Source organism: Schistocerca americana, chromosome 1 (genome assembly GCF_021461395.2).
Source record: "Schistocerca americana isolate TAMUIC-IGC-003095 chromosome 1, iqSchAmer2.1, whole genome shotgun sequence".
In the NCBI taxonomy this organism is placed as follows: domain Eukaryota; kingdom Metazoa; phylum Arthropoda; class Insecta; order Orthoptera; family Acrididae; genus Schistocerca; species Schistocerca americana.
This window is the reverse complement of record NC_060119.1, coordinates 552,804,983-552,828,819: the sequence shown is the minus strand read 5'-3', so window position 1 is coordinate 552,828,819 and position 23,837 is coordinate 552,804,983. Positions and strand designations below refer to the sequence as shown.

The 23,837-nt window shown below is 42.5% G+C and overlaps 1 long non-coding RNA gene and 1 pseudogene across 1 annotated transcript in view; one reads left to right on the top strand and one right to left on the bottom strand.

The window, feature by feature from the left end:
* The window catches only part of LOC124547624, a 59,524-nt gene that overhangs the window by 2,259 nt on the left and 33,428 nt on the right, over window positions 1-23,837 (top strand). The gene's annotated exons all lie outside the window — the stretch shown is intronic.
* LOC124558928 lies at window positions 15,286-15,403 on the bottom strand (annotated as a pseudogene).

Below are 23,837 nucleotides of genomic sequence, written 5' to 3'. Positions count from 1 at the left end.
GCAGAGGACCAAATTGAGGAGCAAATCTCCAAGGTCATGGGAGGTGTTAGTATATCAAATAACAATATAAATGTAATTACAGATAAAAATAAAGTGTTTATAAACCCGAAAAATTCAATCCATAACTTTAAGTAAACGCAATCTACAATACAACAAGAATCAACTTAATTTATCAAGGAACTCCTCGACAGAAAAGAGGGAGTGTTCCATGGGGAAACTCTTCGGTTTCGATTTGAAAGCGCGTGGGCTACTGCTAAGATTTTTGAATTCTTATGGCAGCTTATTGAAAATGGATGCAGCAGTATCCTGCACACCTTTCTGCACAAGAGTTAAGGAAGTCCGATCCAAATGCAGATTTGATTTATGCAGGGTATTAACTAAGTAAAAGTTGCCTATTCTTGGGAATAAACCAATGTTGTTAACAAGAAATGACAGTAAGGAATATATGTAATGGAAGACCAATGTCAAAATACCCATACTCGTGAAAGGGGTCGACAAAATGTTCGTGAACTTATACAACTTATTGCCCGAACCGGGCGTTTCTGAGTCAAAATTATCTTTTAAGAATCGGAAGAGTTACCCCAAAATATAATACCATACGACATAAGCGAATGAAAATAAGCAAAGTAGACTAATTTGTGTGTCGAACGATAATTTACTTCAGATACCTTTCGAATAGTAAAAATGTCAGCATTAACTCTTTCAACAAGATTCTGAACGTGGGCTTTTCTCGACAGTTTACTATCCATCTGAACACACAGAAAGTTGAACTGTTTACTTTCACTAATTATATGCCCATTTTGTGAAATTAAAACGTCAGGTTTTATTGAATTACGCGTTAGAAAATGTAAAAAGTAAGTCTTACTGTGGTTTAGCGTTAGTTTATTTTCTACAAGCTATGAACTTATGTCAGTGTTAGTTTATTTTCTACAAGCTATGAACTTATGTCAGTGTTGCACACAACATCCTTTACTACCATGCTAGTGTCGTCAGCGAACAGGAATATTTTAGAGTTACCATTAGTACTAGAGGGCATATCATTTATATAAATAAGGAACAGGAGTGGCCCCAACACTGATCCCTGGGGCACCCCATACTTGACTGCACCCCACCCAGTCCCCACATCACAGCTTTCTCAACATTGTAAATAATGACCTTTTGCTGTCTGGTGCTAAAATAAGAAGTGAACCAATTGTGAGCCACTCCCCGTATTCCGCAATGGTCCAACTTCTGGTGCAATATTTTGTGATCGACACTATCAGATGTCTTAGTTAAATAAAAAATGTGCCTAGCGTTCGAAACCTTTTGTTTAACCCATCCAGTACCTCACAGTGAAAAGATAATATAGCATTTTCAGTTGTTAAACGACTTCTGAAGCCGAACTGTACATTTGATAGCAAATCATATGATATAAAATGATCTATTATCCTTACATGCACAGCCTTTTCAATAACTTCAGCAAACACTAATGGCATATAAATAGGTCTAAAATTGTCTACAATATCCCTTCCTCCCTTTTTATAAAGCAGCTTTACTACTGAGTACGTTAATCGTTCTGGAAACTGACCATTCCTAAAGGAAAAATTACAAATATGGCTAAATACTGTGCAGCACAGTACTTTAATATTCTGCTAGGCACTCCATCATAACTATGAAAGTGCTTAGTCTTCAGTGATTTAATTATTGACTCAATCTGCCCCTGGTCTGTATCACAGAGGAGTATTTCAGACATCAATCTCGGAGAGGCGTTTGCCAAGAAAATTATTTGATTCCTTGTAGAAACTAAATTTTTATTTAATTCATTAGTAATGCTCAGAAAATGATTGTTTGATTGTTAAATACTGTACATGTATCTGATTTATCAGTAACAGAAATATTTTTACTACGAACTGACTATATCGTCGACCTTGTGCTGCTGACCAGACACTTCCTTCACAACTGACCATATGGTTTTAATTTTATCCTGTGAATTAGGTATTCTATTTGCGCACCACATACTCTTTGCCTTTTAAGCACATTACAATACTGTTTGTAATGGGAAACTGTAGCTTGATTGTGACTACTTCTAACATTTTGATATAAATCCCGCTTTGTTCTACATGATATCCTTATCACACTAGTGAGCCACTCGGTACTACTAGTATCCCGTTTAGAACGTTATAATCGAAAGCAACTCTCAAAGAGAATGAGACGTGTTAAGGAAAATATTATGTTTGTCTTCTATGTTATCGGCACTATAAACATCCTGCCACTCTTGTTCCTTGATGAGTATTAAAAACCTCTCTATTGCCGTTGGATTAACTTTCCTATATATGTGACATTTGTTTGAGTACAAAAGCTTTTAGTGGTAAAATTTGTGCATCATGGTCTGAAAGGCCATTCACCCTTTTACTAACAGAACGCCCATCTAGTAATGAAGAATTAATAAAAATATTGTCTATAGCTCCGCTACTGTTCTGTAGTTGGAGAAAACACTGTCTGCATCAGATCATATGAATTTAGGAGATCTACCAACATCCTTTCTTTTACAATCATATACAAAATTAATATTGAAATCACCACATATAACTAATTTCTGGTACTTCCTATAAAGTGAATCAAGAACCCTCTCTAACTTAAGCAGAAATGCTCTGAGGTCAGTGTTAGGCGACCTTTAAACAACAAAAATTAGAATTTTAGTTTCATTAAATTCAACGGCCCCTGCACAACATTCAAGTATCTGTTCAATGCAGTGCCGTGATACGTCTATGGACTCAAATGGAATATTGTTTTTTACGTACATGGCCACTCCGCCACTCTGCAACGAACTCCTTGAAAAACAAGCAGATAATCTGTACCATGGTAAAGGAAGCCTCTTAATTGTCAAACTATTTAAGTGGTGCTCCGATATACCAATATTTTCAGAGTCAACATCTATAAGCAGTTCATTAACTTTATATCTAATACCTCTTATATTTTCATGAAATATACTAATTCCTTGGAAACATTACGTCCTCTGAAGGTGAGCCCCTAGTTAGAGGGACTTCCTTTAAGCAGGTATATCTATCAGTTGACTTCAATCAAAAAAGGTGCACCTCTAACACCAACTACTGCAGGAATTTTTCCATGAGTGTTGCCACCAGCACCCACTACACTGTCACCTATAAGCTTTGCTAGCCTCCCCTTCCCACAGCCGTTTATGTGCAGGCAATGCCTAGTGAAACACGATCTACTGATAGACTCGACTGACACCGCTGAAATGTGACCCATGCCCTCTGCCATCAGCGCCCTCTCCAGCCCCATGTTAACGCGCCTAACAGCCGCATTAAGATGAGGCCGATCATGACGCTGAAACAGTTGCACGAAATGCACATTAGTGCCACCAGTTTGAGTAGCTATCTTTATCAGGTCACCACCAACATCATATTCCCCGTCCCTATTAAGACTGTTTCCTGCTGCAACCAATATCACTACCTGATCTTCCTTCGTAAATTTCGTACATAACTCCCCTTTGCTGTCAGTCAACTGAGCCAACCCTGCACTATGCCTCACAATGCTGGTGACCTGGTACTCACTGCCCAACACTTCGTGCAACTGCTGGCCCACACCTCTACCGTGCGAACTACCTAGCAGCAGAACCTTCTTCTTTCTGTTAGACTTTGCAGCTGCCCTAGGCCTCCTAGCAGCTGAGGACTGCTGCATGTTCCCTAGGTCTACAGCTGCAAGAGGCTCCTCTCCACTCGTCTCGGACAGTTGGTCAAATCTATTGCATATACGCAAAGTATAACCGTCTGAATACCTCCTCCTCCTAGCTGCCTTCTTGCCAACTGCCAGTTCCCATTCCCCATCACCCTTCACCCTCCTCAACCTATCTAGTTCCTCCTCTGCGCGTTGTAACTGCACCTGAAAGGCACAGATTTTACACTCCTGCTCCTCTATCAACTTATTTCTACTACAGATTCTACATTCCCAGGAGAGGATCTCGCTAGAATGCCCACTGGCTTACCCACTGCATTTTCCCCCAATGAAAATACTTTGAACAAATCCCACACTGTAACCCACTACTCACAAACCTACGACAGAGCGCACACTTCTCACTCGTGGTAAAATTTTACGGTTACTGATAAAAAAAACTGTACGTCTACGTTACCCAAGTTCAGTTATACCAGCAGAACTATTTATGGAACTAACATTAGTGATCTCGAAATTCTCTGTCTACTAAGAAAGCAACTACTTCTATTAATACTACTACACCACAGCTAATACCAATATCAAGAAAACTTCACAAAATTATTAGCTAAAACCAAAAATTCAAGCGGCCACTGGAATACTCAACGAGGTTAAAACACTGAATGAAAATTTTACTGAAATATTTCACTAGATACAATAAGAAACGTCAGCTGAAAACTAAATCACGAAATTTACTAAACGACTTCAACGCACTGAAAGCTCTACAAAACACAGCAAGCGAACGTTTCCAAAAGTTTATTGAATCGTCATTTCGCCACAAACATCACGAAACACCACCGAAAACTATTAAATGTAATAACAATACAACAGTGCACAAATAAGTTTTTCAGTACTTGGCTTTATAACCGCTACAGCTGCAACTGCACGCCGCAAAATGTAATTCCTTGGTGATCATAAGCAGCAATCATAATTTGCTTGAGCTTTGTTTGACCACAGCGAATTTTTTTTGGACTTGCAGAACCTGAAGCTTTCTACTTTATTGGACTGTAATTTCAACTCCGGTTCAAAGTTTCTAATCCACGTGTTATCAGTAGCGACAATTTGACACAAGAATCCTCGACATTCAGGGTCAAATCGCTGTTTGAGCAGGGTTCCTATGCCCCGGCATTTCTGCTTGTCTTCGGCAGTCAAACAGTGAGAGACCCATCTTGCAGAAATGTTTCTGTTCTTTAAACCATTTGTCAGAATACTGATGTTGGGGGGATTCCCGTGGCTTCAGAGAGTTCCTCACAAGTCTCACTGCGATCTCCTTCGCCGGCCGGAGTGGCCGAGCGGTTCTAGGCGCTACAGTCTGGATCCGCGCGTCCGCGATGCTCGCAGGTTCGAATCCTGCCTCGGGCATGGATGTGTGTGATGTCCTTAGGTTAGTTAGGTTTAAGTAGTTCTAAGTTCTAGGAGACTGATGACCTCAGAAGTTAAGTCCCATAGTGCTCAGAGCCATTTGAACCATATTTTTGCGATCTCCTCCAAGTACATCTACATCTGCATCCATACTCCGAAAGCCACCTGACGGTGTGTGGCGGAGGGTACCTTGAGTACCTCTATCGGTTCTCCCTTCTATTCCAGTCTCGTATTGTTCGTGGAAAGACGGATTGTCGGTATGCCTCTGTGTGGGCTCTAATCTCTCTGATTTTATCCTCATGGTCTCTTCGCGAGATATACGTAGGAGGGAGCAATGTACTGCTTGACTCCTCGGTGAAGGTATGTTCTCGAAACTTCAACAAAAGCCCGTACCGAGATACTGAGCGTCTCTCCTGCAGAGTCTTCCACTGGAGTTTATCTATCATCTCCGTAACGCTTGCGCGATTACTAAATGATCCTGTAACGAAGCGCGCTGCTCTCCGTTGGATCTTCTCTATCTCTTCTATCAACCCTATCTGGTACAGATCCCAGTATTCAAGCAGTGGGCGAACAAGCGTACTGTAACCTAATTCCTTTGTTTTCGGATTGCATTTCCTTATGATTCTTCCAGTGAATCTCAGTCTGGCATCTGCTTTACCGACGATCAACTTTATATGATCATTCCATTTTAAATCACTCTTAATGCATACTCCCAGATAATTTATGGTATTAACTGCTTCCAGTTGCTGACCTGCTATATTGTAGCTAAATGATAAGGGATCTTTCTTTCTGTGTATTCGCAGCTCATTACACTTGTCTACATTGAGATTCAATTGCCATTCCCTGCACCATGCGCCAATTCGCTGCAGATCCTCCTGCATTTTAGTACAATTTTCCATTATTACAACCTCTCGATATACCACAGCATCATCCGCAAAAAGCGTCAGTGGACTTCCGATGTCATCCACAAGGTCGTTTATGTATATTGTGAATAGCAACGGTCCTACGACACTCCCCTGCGGCACACCTGAAATCACTCTTACTTCGGAATACTCCTCTCCATTGAGAATGACATGCTGCGTTCCGTTATCTAGGAACTCTTCAATCCAATCACACAATTGGTCTGATAGTCCATATGCTCTTACTTTGCTCATTAAACGACTATGGGGAACTGTATCGAACGCCTTGCGGAAGTCAAGTAACACGGCACCTACCTGGGAACCCGTGTCTATGGCCCTCTGAGTCTCGTGGACGAATAGCGCGAGCTGGGTTTCACACAATCGTCTTTTTCGAAACCCATGCTGATTCCTACAGAGTAGATTTCTAGTCTCCAGAAAAGTCATTATACTCGAACATAATACGTGTTCCAAAATTCTACAACTGATCGACGATAGAGATATAGATCCATAGTTCTGCACATCTGTCCGACGTCCCTTCTTGAAAACGGGGATGAACTCTGCCCTTTTCCAATCCTTTGGAACGCGACGCTCTTCTAGAGACCTACGGTACACCGCTGCAAGAAGGGGGGCAAGTTCCTTCGCGTACTCTGTGTAAAATCGAACTGGTATCCCATCAGGTCCAGCGGCCTTTCCTCTTTTGAGCGATTTTAATTGTTTCTCTATCCCTCTGTCGTCTATATCGATATCTACCATTTTGTCATCTGTGCGACAATCTAGAGAGGGAACTACAGTGCAGTCTTCCTCTGTGAAACAGCTTTGGAAAAAGACATTTAGTATTTCGGCCTTTAGTCTGTCATCCTCTGTTTCAGTACCATTTTGGTCACAGAGTGTCTGGACATTTTGTTTTGATCCACCTACCGCCTTGACATAAGACCAAAATTTCTTAGGATTTTCTGCCAAGCCAGTACATAGAACTTTAATTTCGAATTCATTTAACGCCTCTCGCATAGCCCTCCTCACATTTCATTTCGCTTCGCGTAATTTTTGTTTGTCTGCAAGGATTTGGCTATGTTTATGTTTGCTGTGAAGTTCTCTTTGCTTCCGTAGCAGTTTTCTAACTCGGTTGTTGTACCACGGTGGTTCTTTTCCATCTCTTACGATCTTGCTTGGCACATACTCATCTAACGGATATTGTACGACGGTTTTGAACTTTGTCCACTGATCCTCAACACTATCTGTACTTGAGACAAAACTTTTGTTTTGAGCCATCAGGTACTCTGAAATCTGCTTTTTGTCACTTTTGCTGAACAGAAAAATCTTCCTAGCTTTTTTAGTATTTCTATTTACGGCTGAAATCATCGATGCAGTAACCGCTTTATGATCGCTGATTCCCTGTTCTGCGTTAACTGTTTCAAATAGTTCGGGTCTGTTTGTCACTAGAAGGTCTAATGTGTTATCGCCACGAGTCGGTTCTCTGTTTAACTGCTCAAGGTAGTTTTCAGATAAAGCGCGAGTTTCACACTTCGTTCAGCTGTTGGCGTTTTTGGCCCTCTTGGTCTTGATTATGGTCTATTCTCGCACGACCACAACGAAAACGATTAACTCAACGTGAAACTATAATTCATCACAATAAATTAAAACTATAATTCATCACAAACTTCACTTAATGGGAGGGAGGAGGAGGAGAGTAATGTTTAACGTCCCGTCGACAACTAGGTCAGCAGAGACGGAGCACTAGCTCGGATTATGGAAGCATGGGGAAGGAAATCGGCCGCACCCTTTCAAAGGAACCATATCAACATTTGCCTGAACCGATTTGGGGAAACCACGGACGACCTAACTCACGATGGCTGGACGCGGGTTTGAACCGTCGTCCTCGCGAAGTCGAGTACAGCGTGCTTGTCACTGCGCCACCTCGCTCGGTTTCACTTAACGCCCTGTGGATATCTGTCGCGGTTTTGCCACGTAAAATTTCGATCTTCATGTACGTCCTCTGGTCCTCAACAGTCACAGTATTGCAGGATCCATGTCTACCTCTCGCCAATTTTATATTAGAGCGCACAGTGAAAAAACGAGAACACGTGCTTCTTCCTCAAGTCCCGAACTACATCTGACGTATTTTTATTGTTGCTGCATCAAACAGTTCGCACTAAAGCCAGCCTGTGCGTTATTTATGAAATGTCCTTCGTTCCTACCAATGTCTGGGGTACTTAATCATCATTTAAATTCCACTCGTACTATTGTTTGTTTATTTATTTGTAATACTACATCTATGTACATTATGTGTTTATGTGTGTGTGTGTGTGTGTGTGTGTGTGTGTGTGTGTGTGTGTGTGGAGTGGAGTGTAATGTTTGTGTTGGATAATGATGATGATGATGAAGATGACGATGACGATGACAAAGACAACGAAGAGAGAAGGGTAGGTTGAAACCCAGTGCCAGCACATAGCCTACTTCTCGCAAATAGCACCAAGGGTGCCACCAACCTTAACATCCCCATCCAATGGATGGATCATTATCAACAGTGTCACATAGCGTCACTACATAAGCTGTGGTATTTAAACAGGACACTGGCACAAAGTCTGATGATCGGAACTTTATGCACTACCTCTCCTCCCTCTGCAGGCCAAATACGGACTGTGAAAATATTTCTCACCACCAGGGTTCGAACCGTCCACTTGCAACATAGAAATTATTACATCTCTGTTTGTGGTTGATCCTGCTAACATAAAAAGTGAGCCACTGCTGTATTCAACCAACGCAGCACAGCTGTGTCGCAGGTTCTCTAAGTGCCGAAACACTGTGGGGTACAATCTACATGGATACTTCTCACAGATACTCTGCAAATCACATTTAAGTGCCTGGCACAGGTTATAGAATCATTTGACTATAGACGATGGTTACCACAAAAGACCACTAGAGTATACCGCTAGTTATAGCAGTAAGTTCAGATGTGAACTAATACCGTGATACAACAAATATTAGAAAACATGCTATTAAAATGAGACAGCCTTTAACACTTGTAAATTAAACTACATTACAATAAGTGGCACTTCAGAAATCTTATCACACTCATTAAATGACATGATGAGTTGTTGCTAGTGATCCGAATTTGAACCAAACAAAGCTTGCGTGTCTGATCGAGACTTGACTAGGCGTAAAGAGACGTAAAACATAGACGTGTTCAGCAGTATCAATTTACAAGGCTGAATGTTCGAACCCGCTAATAAATAACGATACGTTTAGCACCACAGCGGGAACCCCATGAAGCTTATATTGCACCTGCGAAGTAACCACGAAAGGTATGTAATAAAGTGCAACGCACAAGTTTGAAACGCCATGAAGTAAAGTTGTGTTGATGGAAGGGAGTAGAACCCAGTACCTATATGGAGCACAATCAAATGTCAGATTTTAAATATGTTCACCAATAGCGTGATACTGGAACCTGAAACGACGATACAAATTATTTTTGCTTGACAGGGATTCGAACCAGGCACTTTTCACTACTGTCTTATAGCTACAAATAGACATGAAATAGTTATTGTTTCTTCATAGTAGGGAGATGTGCACATGTTCAGCTCGAGGTAACGCGACGAATAGTTCTGTGGTGCATGGGGCTCCAACCCTACACATATCATCGTTGTTGACACCACACGAAGAGGTGCCAACTATCAAATTCCCTCTCACTAATAGTTAACAACGTGCCGTTTGTAGATACCTGGAGTTATCGTGAAGAAACAACTAAATAGTGGGACAATTATTCAGGTAGTGAAGGGAGACGAAAATTTAATAGTCATGGGTGACTGGAATTCGAGAGCAGGAAAAGGGAGAAAAGGAAACATAGTAAGTGAATGTGGATTGGGGCTAAGAAATGAAAGAGGAAGCCGCCTGGTAGAATTTTGCGCAGAGTAGAACTGAATCATAGCTAACACTTGGGTCAAGAATCATGAAAGAAGGTTGTATACATGGAATAACCCTGGAGATACTAAAAGGTATCAGATAGATTATATAATGATAAGAGAGAGATTTAGGAACCAGGTTATAAATTGTAAGACATTTCCAGGGGCAGATGTGGACTGTGACCACAATTTATTGGTTATGAACTGTAAATTAAAACTGAAGAAACTGCAAAAAGGTGGGGATTTAAGGAGATGGGATCTGCATAAACTGAAAGAACCAGTGGTTGTAAGGAGCTTCAGGGAGAGCATAAGGGAACAATTGACAGGAATGAGGGAAAGAAATACAGTAGAAGAAGAACGGGTAGCTTTGAGGGATGAAATAGTGAAGGCAGCAGAGGATCAAATAGGTTCAAAGACGAGGGCTAGTAGAAACCCTTGGGTAACAGAAGAAATATTGAATTTAATTGATGAAAGGAGAAAATATAAAAATGCAGTGAATGAGGCAGGCAAAATGGAATACAAACGTCTCAAAAACGAGATCGACAGGAAGTGCAAAATGGCTAAGCAGGGATGGCTAGAGGACAAATGTAAGGATGTAGAGGCTTATCTCACTGGGGGTAAGATAGATACTGCCTACAGGAAAATTAAAGAGACCTTTGGAGAAAAGAGAACCACTTGCATGAATATCAAGAGCTTTGATGGAAACCCAGTTCTAAGCAAAGAAGGGAAAGCAGAAAGGTGGAAGGAGTATATAGTGGGTCTATACAAGGGCGATGTTCTTGAGGACAATGTTATGGAAATGGAAGAGGATGTAGATGAAGATGAAATGGGAGATATGATACTGCGCGAAGAGTTTGACAGAGCACTGAAAGACCTGAGTCGAAACAAGGCCCCGGGAGTAGACAACAATCCATTGGAACTACTGACGGCCTTGGGAGAGCCAGTCCTGACAAAACTCTACCATCTGGTGAGCAAGATGTATGAGACAGGAGAAATACCCTCAGACTTCAAGGAGAATATAATAACTCCAATCCCAAAGAAAGCAGGTATTGACTGATGTGAAAATTACCGAACTATCAGTTTAATAAGTCACAGCTGAAAAATACTAACGCGTATTTTTTACAGACGAATGGAAAAACTGGTAGAAGCCGACCTCGGCGAAGATCAGTTTGGATTCCACAGAAATGTTGGAACACGTGAGGCAATACTGACCCTATGACTTATCTTAGAAGAAAGATTAAGGAAAGGCAAACCTACGTTTCTAGCGTTTGTAGACTTAGAGTTAGCTTTCGACAATGTTGATTGGAATACTCTCTTTTAAATTCTGAAGGTGGCAAGGGTAAAATACAGGGAGCGAAATTCTATTTACAAATTGTACAGAAAGAAGATGGCAGTTATAAGAGTCGAGGGGTATGAAAGGGAAGCAGTGGTTGGGAAGGGAGTGAAACAGGGTTGTAGCCTATTCCCGATGTTATTCAATCTGTATATTGAGCAAGCAATAAAGGAAACAAAAGAAAAGTCCGGAGTAGGTATTAAAATCCATGGAGAAGAAATAAAAACTTTGAGGTTCGCCGATGACATTGTAATTCTGTCAGAGACAGCAAAGGACTTGGAAGAGCAGGTGAACGGAATGGACAGTGTCTTGAAAGGAGGATATAAGATGAACATCAACAAGAACAAAACGAGGATCATGGAATGTAGTTGAATTAAGTCGGGTGATGCTGAGGGAATTAGATTTGGAAATGAGACACTTAAAGGAGTAAAGGAGTTTTGTTACTTGGGGAGCAAAATAACTGATGATGGTCGAAGTAGAGAGGATATAAAATGTAGACTGGCAATGGCAAGGAAAGCGTTTCTGAAGAAGAAAAATTTGTTAACATCGAGTATAGATTTAAATGTCAGGAAGTTATTTGTGAAAGTATTTGTATGGAGTGTAGCCATGTATGGAAGTGAAACATGGACGATAAATAGTTTGGACAAGAAGAGAATAGAAGCTTTCGAAATGTGGTGCTACAGAAGAATGCTGAAGATTAGATCGGTAGATCACATAACTAATGAGGAAGTATTGAATAGGATTGGGGAGAAGAGAAGTTTGTGGCACAACTTGACTAGAAGAAGGGATCGGTTGGTAGGACATGTTCTAAGACATCGAGGGATCACCAATTTAGTATTGGTGGACAGCGTGGATCGTAAAAATCGTAGAGGGAGACCAAGAGATGAATACACTAAGCAGATTCAGAAGGTTGTAGGCTGCAGTAGGTACTGGGAGATGAAGAAGCTTGCACAGGATAGATTAGCATGGAGAGCTGCATCAAACCAGTCTCAGAACTGAAGACCACAACAACAACATAATCTCGAAGGATTCAAATCCAGAGAAATATTGGAATCGCAGCTCGAATCCCAGTCCAGTGCCAATAATTTCAAAATCTCAATGTCATTTTAAATAAGAAAGGCAAGTCCTATGACCTTATATGAGGATTGGTCCGCGAACTAAAATAACATTACTAGTGTAAGAAAGCTTACTAGAGACAGAGTTTCTGCAAACAGCGACTTCCGCCTCTGACAGCCATAACTAATCCAAATCTATTGCAGTCAGTAGCGAATGGACGTGTTTAATGTTGATTTTGAACCATAGCACAGTCCTGTGGCAGTTAAAAACTGGTATCCCCATGGGAATTGAACGTACACCTTAGCCGTTACAAGGTCGCCTCAGTCTAACGTTCTGCACTGTGAATATATATTGTCAGCATCATTTTGTTATTCGCTCTGCTTATCTAAAGAGTTTACTACACACCAGCATTACCTTCCATAACTCTAAGAGAAATGTTCCGGATGTCCGCTAAATAGTTTAAATATATTAGAAATAGCATAAGGCCCGTTAGTTACTACCAACAGTGACCTTTCACACAGGAAATCACAAATACAGTCGCACAACTGAGACGATAGTCTATAGGAAAGCATATGAGGAATGATATTAAAGCCCTTTTTGGAACTCTATAAATACGGAATCAATTTCAGAGCCTCTGTACGCAGTGCAAGGTGCAAATAAAGTGCCAGTTGTGTCTCACAAGAGTGGTGCTTTCCAAATCCTTGCTGGTTTGATGTCAATATTTCGGGGTGTTTCATAACAGTTGAATAAAGCATTTTTTCACACGACTTACTACATGTCGATTTCAATGAAATGGTTCGCTAACTCAGTGGATTAAGTTTATTTTCTTTCATATGTATTGCGGCGGTCTGTGCGACTTTCCGTTCTTTTCCCTCACCATGAATACTAGAATACTCCTCATGAAGTCGTAGGAAAAGTAATGAAGCTGCTGCATCATTGATGCACAAGATGCACTCTTAAGGGGAGGTTTACTATCTTTTGCCCGAAAAAAGGAAAAAAAGCATGTTCTTTGAGAATTTTTTTCTCGGGATGTGTTATAGATATCAATGTAAAATTTGGTCAACATGTTTATTGATATTTCCTCTACAAACTGGAATTTTTTCGACCGGAAATGTCGAAGAGTAAAGGCTGAAATGCCGTCAGAACGAAACAAAATTTCGATGTGGACCTCCACGCGCGGTTAGTCACAGGTCAGCCGACTTGTCTGAAATCAGAACTGAGTTGACGTTAGCGAAGTATATAAGATTATTTAGGAGTTGTACCTCGCTTAAGTTATTTGGACCATAGGAAACAAAATGGCGGCCATTTGAAAAAAATAGGGTTTTTTCCATCGATTTTTCGACTTCATCGGCCAAGTAAAAATATCTATAGTTGATGGATTGGATAAAAGTGGTACATCTCCTAAACAATTTAGTTAGCTTCGTCGGAAACAAAGAATCATACCAATAGGTTCAGTAGATTTGAAGTTACCATACCGCGCGATAAAAAAAATAAAAAAAATGCCATTTCGAGAAAAACGCGTTGGAAGTTTTGACTACATATAAATGCAATATTCTGCAACGTACGTACAATCTGCTATTCCGGGCTCACAAACTAGTCCTTCCTCTTCCTCATGCAGGGCGTTCTGCTCGATTTAGGCCATCCTGCGCTGCTCCAGAGCCGCTCGTACGGTCGGTGACAATCGGTTTTCGGCCGCTTGAGTCCGCCGGTCGCCCGAATACTTGGCGAACTGCGGCGAATTGTGTCCCAGGGTGACGTCCATCGTTGCCATGGGTTATAGAATTGCTGAATACCCTTCGTTGAACCTGCTCACTGAAACGAAAGTCGCAATCTCCACGGTCTTCGCACCAGAATGCAAATGCTTGGGGGCTAACTTCCAAACACATGTGTTCAAACTTTCATTCGAATTTTGTGTGTTTCCTCCCAAACACCGGTACAGTAACTCGTCCTCCGAAAGAAAAAAAAACTTGTGCGTGAAAAAGGCCGATTTCAGGCAGGTGCATTTTGTTGTTCGACCGCGAATAACAAACATTTCCGTTCAGTAACTCGTCCTCCGAAAGAAAAAGAAAAACTGGTGCGTGAAAAATGCCGATTTCAGGCAGGTGCATTTTGTTGTTCAACCGCGAATAACAAACATTTCCGTTCCTTATTCGGAAAAACCGTTTCAGGGAGGGATTATAAACACTTTTATGGATCCAAACATGCAATTTAAAAAAAATCGATTTTTTGAACCAAAAGATAGTGAACCTCCCCTTAAATTGTTAGCCCACTCAAGAAAGACATTGCCTGTAGAACCATAATAGACCCGCTATGATAGAGTCATGGAACATAGCAGAACATGTCTGGTGACTCTGTGATAGTTTTGTTACTTCCTGGAATGACAAATAATTATCTTATAAGATTCGCTTGATGTATTCGAGGTGCACCAATCAAAAATTCTGAGTGACGTCCACTTTGGTGTACCGTCGATTCATCAAGTATACGTTTACAGACATGGGAGATTACTTTCATGTAGCAACTATAACTAGTCGCGTTGTCTGCTATGCGAATTATCTGTATCAGCCATCACAGGGTAATGAGGAGGCAATGAACGCTGCAGTTGGTCTCTTGCTCCATGAAAATGTTGACGCACTGTAAAGAGTAAGAGACAGTAGCGCTCAGTTCAGAAGTGGTGCGAGAGTAACATTTTACCTCCTCTGTGACAGAGCTACAAACAGGTATATCGAATTCAGAACGACGTCTTTAGAAATTTTGTCATCGAGAAGACGTCCCGTTACGTTCAGTTACCAGCGCATCTAGAGGTAAAAACTAAAACGAAACTCCGTCGGAAAAGGCCTTGGAAGGCCTAACGGCGCCGACCGGCCGCCGTGTCATCCCCAGCCCACAGGCGTCTCTGGATGCGGATATGGATGGGCATGTGGTCAGCACACCGTTCTCAAGGCCGTATGTCAGCTTACGAGACCGAAGACGCTACTTCTCAGTCAGGTAGCTCCTCAGTTTGCCTCACAAGGCCTGAGTGTACCCCGCTTGCCAACAGCGCTCGACAGACCGGGTGGTCACCCATCCAAGTACTAGCCCAGCCCCACAGCGCTTAACTTCGATGATCTGACGGGAACCGGTGTTACCACTGCGGCAAGGCAGTTGGCACATCTAGAGGTTAGGAACATAAAATGTTGCGAAACTGTTACTGAAAATACATAAATTTGTTAATGAAATCTTGTCGCTGATTACACTGTTAACTTGTTTCGTTCAGCAATTACATTCACAGCCACATTGACGTATTATCATTGTAGTCCGGTAAAGCTACTTGAGTATGGCAAAAGACTTCACATTTAATTAAGATAGCCAATCTTTGTATGGCACTATGATGACACACACCAGTTGTATTTGTGTAGTGCGCATTAATAATGTTTCCCGCTAGGTTGTTGAACAAAATAGACACAAATATCAGAGAAATTGTCAACAATATAGTTCACCTGTTATCGAGAACCGCCTGAAGATGCGCAGGCCATGTTTAGATCCCTTGCAAAACAAAACAAAACAAACAAAAACAAAGAAAAGAAAAAAAAACTAACTTTATTGGTGGCTGATCGACAAGGGGCGACAAAGGTACACACATGCGAGTGCCAGACTAGAAGATGTGCGGTAGGTATGTTTTCCAACCAAGCTTCTAGGTGCTGTCTTCCAGGTCGCATTTGTTACTCTGCGACTGGAAGGCATCTCGTTTGTTGCCAACAAGTTTCAACGACGAAGGACACTTCCCTGTGAAGCAGTTCGTAACACAAACAGCCTTCTTTGTGCCACTAGATGTCTAGATGTATATCAATAACACTACACTTCATGGACGTATATAGGCCGTCGTTTGAGATAATGTTTGTTATGGTTTACCCACCATTTTCTCCTTATGCAGTTAACATACGGTACTTCAAATCGCCAACAGGCAGCACTGATTTAGGTTTGCGGAGACCTCCTTAAATATATTGTGGAAAATGGTAGGATCAATCCTCTGAAAGGGCTCAGACGACTTCCTTCCCCACCCTTACTAGATCAAAATTCTGCTTCGCGTCTAATCTGGTTTTCGACCATACGTTGTACCGTAATCCTCCTTCCTTTCTTTCAGCCTCAGTATGACTACTGAAGGCAAGTGTCACACGGAGGTTAATTGGTCGTCACACTTGCCAATTATCAGATACACTAACCATAGTAGTAAATCGCAGAAACGTTCATCAGTGCCTGTTTGTCTTCCTGAAACTGGTGATTTATGTCAAAACGATTGTGTTTGAAACGATACAACTTGACTTTCTCGGTAGTACTCACTCCATGCAGGACACAGGTGTTTCGAATTGTCTCCACTGCTTTCAACCTCTTATTAAACATAAATGGAACACAATGTCTGTTTTAGACTCGATTTTCTAATGCATAAACGACGATCGTCGTAACATCAGAAATGAGAAACGTTCAAATTGTCATGGCACGAGCTATACTACAAACTTGAAAAAAATGAGACCGTAGTTAAAAACGCATATAATAACATGCCGTATAAAAATCGCCACGGAGCATGATGAAACAGTATTGTATTATACATAACGTTACATAATGTTATACTTGCTAATTCGAGTGCAGTAAAGTCTGCTGTAGATCATAGACTGTACGCCCAATGCGTCGCGATCACTTGGGCGCATGTCGGTCTCTATCAAGCGGATTCTGGCTGAAATTGATCTTACCATGACAGTCGCCCTCGAGCCCGTTCACAAACGTGTTTCCATAACATTTTTCTATTACTGGCTAGTTAGAAAATGAACGAAACTGTCTTTGACCTTCTGTAAGACTGATGCTCATAGAAGTTGGACAGAATACGGCTTAAAAAGGAAAGGAAAATGATGGATTTGATATCATGGCTTTGGGTTCGCACTGCATGACACTGACTACTAGACCACGAATAGGTTATTCACAACGGGGATATCAGTTTTTAATAGCCACAAACGTACCCTCTTCACCTCCAGTAACGGCTAAGTAAAGACCGCAGGACTGTGCCTTGGTTCCAAAACAAAAGTAAAGATGTCCATTCGCTACTGACTGCAATAGATTTGGATTGGTTACGGCTGTCAGAGGCGGAAGTCGGTGTCAGCAGATACTTTGCCTCTAGTAAGCTTTCTTACACTAGTAGTGTTATTTTAGTTCACGAACCATCATATAAGGTCATAGGACCTGCCTTTCTTATTTTAAGTGACACTGAGATATTGAAATTATTGGCACTGGGGTGGGATTCGAGCTGCGATTACAATATTTCTCTGGATTTGAACCCTTCGAGATGATATTGTCCCACCATTTAATTGTTTCCTAAAGAAAATGGCTCTGAGCGCTATGGGATTTGTTACTCTTCGACTGCAAGGCATCTCGTTTGTTGGCAACAAGTGTCAACTACGAAGGACACTTCTCTGTGAAGCAGTTCATAACACAAAACACCTTCTTTGTACCACTAGATGTCTAGATGTATATCAATAACACTACATTTCATGGACTTATATAGGCCATCGTTTGAGGTCATCAGTCCCCTAGAACTTAGAACTACTTAAACCTAGGCCGGCCGGAGTGGCCGAGCGGTTAAAGGCGCTACAGTCTGGAACCGCACGACCGCTACGGTCGCAGGTTCGAATCCTGCCTCGGGCATGGATGTGTGTGATGTCCTTAGGTTAGTTAGGTTTAAGTAGTTCTAAGTTCTAGGGGACTTATGACCACTGCAGTTGAGTCCCATAGTGCTCAGAGCCATTTGAACCATTTTGAACTTAAACCTAACTAACCTAAGGTCATCACACACATCCATGGCCGAGGCAGGATACGAATCTGCGACCGTACCGGTCGCGCGGTTCCATATTGAAGCGCCTAAACCGGTAACTCCAGGTGTCTGCAAACGGCACGTTGTTAAGTACTAGTGAGAGGGAATTTGATAGTTGACGCCCCTTCCTGTGGTATCAACAACGACGATATGTGTGGGGTTGGAGTCCCATGCACCACAGAACTATTCGTCGCGTTACCTCTAGCTGAACATGTGCAAATCTCGCTACTGAGAAGAAACAATATCTATTTCATGGCTATTTGTAGCTATAAGACAGTAGTGAAAAGTGCCGGGTTCGAATCCCTGTCAATCAAAAATCATTTGTATCATCGTTTCTTATTCCAATATCACGCTATTGGTGAGCATATTTAAAATCTTACATTTGATTGTGCTTCATATAGGTACTGGATTCTACTCCCCGTCCATCAGCACAACTTTACTTCATGGCGTTTCTAACTTGTGCGTTGCACTTTATTACATACCTTTCGTGGGCACTTCTCAGGTGCAATATAAGCTTCATGGGGTTCCCGCTGCGGTGCTAAACGTATCGTTATTTATTACCAGGTTCGAACATTCGGCCTTGTAAACTGATACTGCTGAACACGTCGATGTTTTACGTCTCTTTATGCCTAGTCAAGTCTCCATCAAACACGCAATCTTTGTTTGGTTCAAATTCGGATCACTAGTAACAACTCATCATGTCAATGTCATTTAATAAGTGTGAAAAGACTTCTGAAGTCTCATGTATTGCAACGAAGTTTAATTTACAAGCGTTAAGGACTGTTTCATCTCAACATGTTTTCCAATATTCTTGAAGTCGATAAATTAATTAATCCCTTACTTTCCTGGGAAATCGCCCCAGCCCTTCCCTCCCACCTCCGTTTCCCCTCCCTTCCCCCACCTGGAAACTTGCGGCAAAAAGGACTCAGTCTGTGTTGGAGAGGAGGGATCTCATGACAGGGAATTCAGTTACGTAGCAAAGGATGTACTGTTTATTTGTAAAATTCAATTTGTAGGGGTTAGATCTCCCTTGCTCATCATTCTCTGCTTTATTGGATGATCCAGGTCTTGTAAATACATCAAAAAGAAGTAATTAAATAGATCGCTTCTGCCCATTGTGCAAGGAATACCGTCACAAAATTTATGGCAACATAACGCGTCCCGATTGCTTCGCTAGGCTGCACCATGCGCCGATGTCCCAAGTGACCGCACGACACCCGCTCAGGTCCCGCGACCACTGTCAGCGACCCGGCTCATGCGGCGCGCGGACCGGAAGCTTCACGTTTTGGCAACCCTTTGATATTGATAAGTCTCTCTCTCTCTCTCTCTCTCTCTCTCTCTCAACTGCCCACACGCTGTTGTGTGCCACTGCTTGGGTAATTCGGACCAACATATCCAAACCAGCAGTCCATAGTGCCTCAGAATACTGAGCTCTTTTTTTTTTAACTGTCTAGCAGCCAGGTCAGCCCACAACCGCTGTCCCGTTTATCCAAGATAGTGTCCTTTGCAATCTCAAGTGGCTACTTCTGGTTCCAGCACCTCTACAATCTGCTCCCAAACACATACCTTCCATACCAGGTCAGTGGAAGCAGCTGCTCAATATGATCGCCCTGCTGTGCAGATACTGACTGAATTAGTTTCCAATTCTGTCGGCAAAGGCCATTTTGACAGCAACCCTCCAATCTCTCCTCACTCCAGTTCCGTTCTCTCCCCCCCCCCCCCCCCCCTTTCGGTCGGTTACTGTGACCGAGCGGGTTTAGGCGCTTCAGTCTGGAACCGCGCGACCGCTACGGTCGCAGGTTCGAATCCTGGCTCGGGCGTGGATGTGTGTGATGTCCTTAGGTTAGTTAGGTTTAAGTAGTTCTAAGTTCTAGGGGACTGATGATCTCAGATGTTAAGTCCCATAGTGCTCAGAGCCATTTGAACTCTTCTCCCCTTCAGTCCTCGTTTACCACCAGACACAGAATCAGGTGGCGCAACTGTTTGATGTCGATACCTGTGAAATTCCTCTCGAAACATATGCTCTCTCTCTCTCTCTCTCTCTCTCTCTCTCTCTCTCTCTCTCTCTCTCTGACTCTCTTCCCCCCCCCCCTCTCTCTCTCGCTCAGGTTGCTATTTCATGCCCAACGAGCGTTTGTATTGTGCCACACTAACTATTCCTTTGTCCCGAACAAAGTGGTGGGTACCTTAAATCCCCAGCAGTGTATGTCTCGGAAATTTTCCCTCACTCTGTCAGATTAATTAATTAATTAAATCTATACACTTTGTGTGAGGGCAGTTTTTCCTTGCATCCTATTGGTGGATACTAGAACAGGTGTGTTTGCTGGGATTCGATCCCACAACTGCCTGGTTTTCAAGCCCCTTTTTTTTTTTTTTTTTGCTTTGCGTCATGTTGGCGGGTAATGGTACAGTTAGATCATTTGTCAGGAGGTCCATCACGTTGAATATAACTGAGGATTTCAAATTTCAGCTCAGTTGCGTGATATGTACTTAAACAATATGTGGAGGGGTTGGCTTGATGTTTGTTCTCTCAGTACCGCTATTAGAAACAATAAATTGGCCAATTGGGGATTTGACATCTTGATTGGAAGCAGTACTATATAAAATGATACCTGGAATTTCAAATTTCTGCTCGAGTTTATAACACCATGGTTGTGGGATTACCCACTGCTACAGGTCTCCTAAGTGTATTTAATAAAGAACTGTAGAATTCCTAAGTTTGTTCCCTCAGCTTCGATAGGACGAAGAAGGAGGAGGAAAGGGTGTACCGTGTGATAGGATAGTAACAACAACAATAACCGTTCGCGCCGCATGGGGTAGCCGCGCGATCTAGGGCGGCTTGTCTCGACTCGCGCGGCTCCCTCCGTCGGAGATTCGAGTCCTCCCTCGGGCATGAGTGTGTGTGTTGTCCTTAGCTTAAGTTAGTTTAATTATTGTGAAAGCCTAGGGACCGATGACCTCGGCAGTTTAGTCCCATAGAACCTTACCACAAATTTCAAAATCTTAATAACCATTACAAGACAGAGTGTATTGTATTGCAGTTTATTGAGAAGCTCTAAACCACAATCCTAGTAGTTGTCATGTCTGGATGTCTGAGATCGCGGAAAATACTTGTACATACAACCCACTCATCCCCCCCCCCTTTTGTCCACACATAGTGACACAGTGTGCCCATCGCCTCGTACACTGCCATTGCCAATGCTCAGAGATCAGTGAAAATTGCCACAATGAACGCAGCTGCAGTTGTGGACGTGCATGTATGCCGGATTACACCACCCCAGACATGGAGGGCATCCAGAGGTGATTGGAGTGGTAGGAATTCGGATGCTGTCAATACATCCAGTGCCAACACTGGGCGGTGATCGATATTGATTCGCTCAATTTTCTACAGAGAATACATGCAACACACGCGACAGCCCTATACATATTGAGTATTAGTTCACTATTCAGCTGTCCAGAGAGCGTCGCAAGGGCCGCCACTGGAACTTCTTCCCACAGCTGCCGACAAAAACCGACTGGCCAGCTGGTCGGCACTCTACGACCTCTGGTTCTTTCAGTTTATCTAGGTCCCATCTCTTTAAATTCCTACCTTTTTGCAGTTTCTTCAGTTTTAATCTACAGTTCATAACCAATATGTTGTGGTCAGCGTCCACCTCTGCCCATGGAAATGTTTTACAATTTGAATCCTGGTTCCTAAATCTCTGTCTCTATACAGCCTTCTTTCATGATTCTTGAACCAAGTGTTAGCTATGATTAATTTGTGCTCTGTGCAAAATTCTACCAGGCGGCTTCCTCTTTCATTTCTTCCCCCCAATCCATATTCACCTACTACGTTTCCTTCTCTTCCTTTTCCTACTATCGAGTTCCAGTCACCCATGACTATTAAATTTTCGTCTCCTTTCACTATCTGAATAATTTCTTTTATCTCATCATACATTTCTTCAATTTCTTCATCATCTGCGGAACTAGTTGGCATATAAACTTTTACTACTGTGGTAGGCGTAGGCTTCGTGTCTATTTTGGCTATAATAATGCGTTCACTATCCTGTTCATAGTAGCTTACCCACGGTCCTGTTTTTTTATTCGTTATTAAACCTACTCCTGCATTACCCGTATTTGATTTTTTATTGATAACCCTGTATCACCTGACCACAAGTCTTGTTCCTGCTGACACCTAACTTCACTAATTCCCATTATATCTAGCTTTAACCTATCCATTTCCCTTTTTAAATTTTCTAACCTTCCTGCCCGATTGAGGGATCTGACATTCCACGCTCCGATCCGTAGAATGCCAGTTGTGTTTCTCCTGGTAACGATGTCCTCCTGAGTAGTCCCCACCCGGAGACCAGAATGGGGGACTATTTTACCTCTGCAATATTTTACCCAAGAGGACGCCATCACCATTTAACCATACAATAAAGCTGCATGACCTCGGGAAAAATTACACCTGTAGTTTCTCCTAGCTTTCAGCTGTTCGCAGTACCAGCACAGCAAGGCCGTTATGTTTAATGTTACAAGGCCAGACCAGGCAATCATCCAGACGGTTGCCCCTGCAACTACTGAAAAGTCTGCTGGCCCTTTTCAGGAACCACACGTTTGTCTGGCTTCTCAACAGATACCCCTCCATTGTGGTTGCACCTACGGTACGGCTATCTGTATCGCTGAGGCACACAAGCCTCCCCACCAACGGCAATGTTCATGTTTCTTGTCAACACCGAGTGCAAATGCACTGTTTCTGTCGTCGGACAGTATAGTATAGTGTAGCACTGTACTCGATTGCATTCAGTCCAAAATGGTTCAAATGGCTCTGAGAACTATGGGACCTAACATCTGAGGCCATCAGTCCCTTAGAACTTAGAACTACTTAAACGTAACTAACCTAAGGACATCACACACATCCATGCCCGAGGCAGGATTCGAACCTGCGACCGTAACGGTCGCGCGGTTCCAGACTGTAGCGCCTAGAACCGCTCGGCCACAACGGCCAGCTGCATCCAGTCACTTCCAACCACATATTGTACAGCTGCAGAGCATTTTCTCTGTTTTCTGTATGTCTGTGTCTGTCCATGTGTCGTGGATAGCTCCCATGACTGAGTCCTTTCGCTGGTTGATCCACCTTTGGAGACAGAACACATCTCCATGTAACGCATGGTGGATCCATCTTCGAACCGTATCTTGGAAGTAGCATAATGTGGATGCGCCTCTGAACATCACTCTGGATATGATGCACAGCGAACCACCTTCAAACCCTATCCAAGACGAGCCATATTGAGGCTGTGCATCTGAACATTGCTCTGGATGTACTACATGGTGGGTCCACACTTGAACACTAACTCAAGTCTACTCTGGGTCATGCGAGCCATCCATGACATATGCACAGACACAGACACATGGAAGACAGAGCAGATGCACTGCAGCTGCAGAATACAGTCCTGTCGCATTAACTCAGCTCCCCTTGTTTCTCCATGGGACGCAAAAAGTCGTAGATATAGCAGTCTCCGATTCTCTCACAGTTGTGACTTAAATTGGATCGATCACTACAGGGAAGGCATTTCAAAGAGTGAGGAACAGTTACAAGATGCAGAGTGCTGTCTAAAACCATGCTAGAGTTATGCTGCATGGGGACCTTAGCAAGTAGGTTCGGAAAGGTGCCTCGTTTCGAGATATGAAAGTGCCATGAATGTGATCACCAGTGGCTGTAATCATTAAATACTCTCCATAGGATCCAATGCAAGTATGTGGTT